We start from the raw sequence: 2,594 nt of genomic DNA, 5'->3' as shown, positions 1-2,594 counted from the left end.
TCAAATGCCGCACTTTCTCAGCCTCCGAGGAAGGCACAGGGCAAGGCAGAAAGCCCTCCGAACAAACCTTGCCAAGAAAACCCCATGATAAATTCTTCATAGGGTCTCCATAAGTCAGAAATGACTTGCAGGCACACAGCGACAACTGGATGGAGAGATACTGTGCTTTGTGTTGAAGGTGACCGAAGTGTCTTCACTTGCAATTGTGCTGCTTCTCCTTTTGCAGGAGGCCTTCTTCAGTCTTCCTTCCTTATCTCTCTCTCATGATTCACATTGACCGGTTATCACTCAGTTGCTGCCAATGGAGGGATAGGCAGGAGGAGCAGAGGCAGAGAGAGATGTAGAAATATCTCCCTCCCCTTGTCTTGCATTTCTTCTGTCCATGCCTTTCTTGTTCTTCCTTTCTTTGTTTTGTATCACTTTGCAAGAAGTCACAATGGATGGATGGATGGATTACATCCCTCTCTCTCTCTCTCCGCTCTCAGCCCACCAGGGCTAATGAAACAATTTGCAGCAGATAAAAGTATTTAAAACATTGAATGCACAAAGAAAAACATTTTTAAAAGAGAATAAAACTGGTTGGAAACAGAATTCAAAGATATAGCCGTATTACCGTATATACTCAATTATAAGTCGAAGGCAAGGATTTTTTTTGGAGGGGGGGAATTATGGATTTTGATATGACCCTTGGATAAGTCGAGGATTAAACTTAGGGGCATGCAGCAAAGGATCAAATGATGAAGCAAAGGGGAAAATGCCAAAGAACCTACAAAACTCAGGCAGGCATAACTATTTTGGCTTAAACTAAAGTCTGGATGGAAGAGAGAGTAGAGGGAGCATGGCCCTTGTGGTCTCTTCCAACTCTATGATTCTATGTGAAATAATATTTCCGTGTAGAAATATTAATTTTGGTGCAGAAAATGCTATCTTCTATGCGATTCAACCTTGTGCAGTTTTTAAGCCAAGGAAATTCCCGACTGCAGCATTTCCTGCACAGACAGCAGCATTTTCAGTGCATGAATGAATATTTCTGCACTGAAATACTATTTTAGTGTGATGACGGTGGTGGCGGTGGTGATGTCTTTGAATAGGAAACGCAAGGTGCTGGTTCAGCTTCAAGGGGAACGTATTAAGAATCGGAGCTGTGCCCCCCAAAGATGTCACCGTCTCCCTTAATGTTGTTTCAGGAGAACGGGCGCTCTCTTGAATATTTCATCTGTGCCTCTGGCGTCTGCAGGGAGAGCAAACATAATGCTCAGTCTTGTTCCAGAAGGCAAACCTGCCTCCTCCTGATTGTAAGACAAATCATCTGACAAAGACATGCACACTCTCAGATACACAGACACACACACACACACACACACAACATCAGCCAGACATAAAAGCAAGTCGCCTGCAAGTGGGGTCCAGAGGAAATCCCAAAACCCGGGTACGAAAGTGCCCACAAGTGAACTTAGCGCTTCCCTGCAGGAAGGGGGCCAGTGGGTCTCATCTGCACAGGTTTGGATGCAGATAACCTGAAAAGGGCAGCCTGGAAGTGGCAAAAATAGTATCTACATCTGTTCCAGCAAATGGAATCTGGTTATTCTTCTATGGAGTTTATCACACAGAGGAGATCGGGAGTTTATCCCATGAATATCCCGGAAAATCGTGCAATTAGGCGTAACGATTTTATACAACATTGCACAAAACCCGCCATTAAAGTGGCCACAAAGAAGCATTAATGCATATCTTGTTACTTTCTGGATTTCAGTGACAATGCATTTCCGATATCGCTTTATTTGCACAATAGCGTGTGATGATCATTTGCACAGTTACTTGCCATTTCTGCTTGATTTGCAGGATGCTTTCAATGCGCTTTAATCTCTCTTCCATGCCAAAATTAGCCCAAGTGTGATAAACTAAGAGGGAGTTCTTGAATCTTGACACTTGTCCAGGAACTATCTAGGGGCATTTCATAAGCGGTTGGGCACCAGATATGTTTGTGTTGAAAATGAGAGGAGTGTCTGGGGACTTTTGGGGGAGAGCTTTAGAGGACGTTGCTGTCTCCCACCATTAACTTTGAGCCGTTGCTCCTGAGTTAAGGGAGTTTATCAAACGGGACGGGAGGCTCTCAATTTCAAAAGAGAAGATAGCGAGGTCAATTTGAAAATTCACGCAATTACATGATTCCTTATCACAGCTTAAATTCGCTGTAATGGCCTCCTGAATGCAACCCAGATTCTGTGCAAAGTAAGCCATCACATCGGTGGGTTCTTAATTGCGCATTGGCCCCCTTGCACATGCTCAGTGAGACTCCAAATGACTGGAGCATCGCATCTTTAGGCGAGTGAGAGAGAGGAACCAAGGGACCCCACAATTTACAAAAGAGTTGGGAGGGGGGAAGAAGGGTTGAAAGAACATGCACTATTCACATTAAAAGGAGCATCTATTCACTCTTGTCACGTTAAAACATGAATATAATGGTTACCCAATAGCTCTGGGTCCATGCTTCTTCATTCGCAGGCAGCAGCCCTCCCCCCCAGCAATGTTGAAGGACAAGTGGAAGCTAAATTGAAGCAGAATTGCAGCGTGGCTTCATGGGAAATCCCCCC

The sequence above is a fragment of the Sceloporus undulatus genome, chromosome 1 (assembly GCF_019175285.1).
Source record: "Sceloporus undulatus isolate JIND9_A2432 ecotype Alabama chromosome 1, SceUnd_v1.1, whole genome shotgun sequence".
Classification (NCBI taxonomy): domain Eukaryota; kingdom Metazoa; phylum Chordata; class Lepidosauria; order Squamata; family Phrynosomatidae; genus Sceloporus; species Sceloporus undulatus.
The sequence above is the reverse complement of the archived record's forward strand: the minus strand, read 5'-3'. Positions refer to the sequence as shown.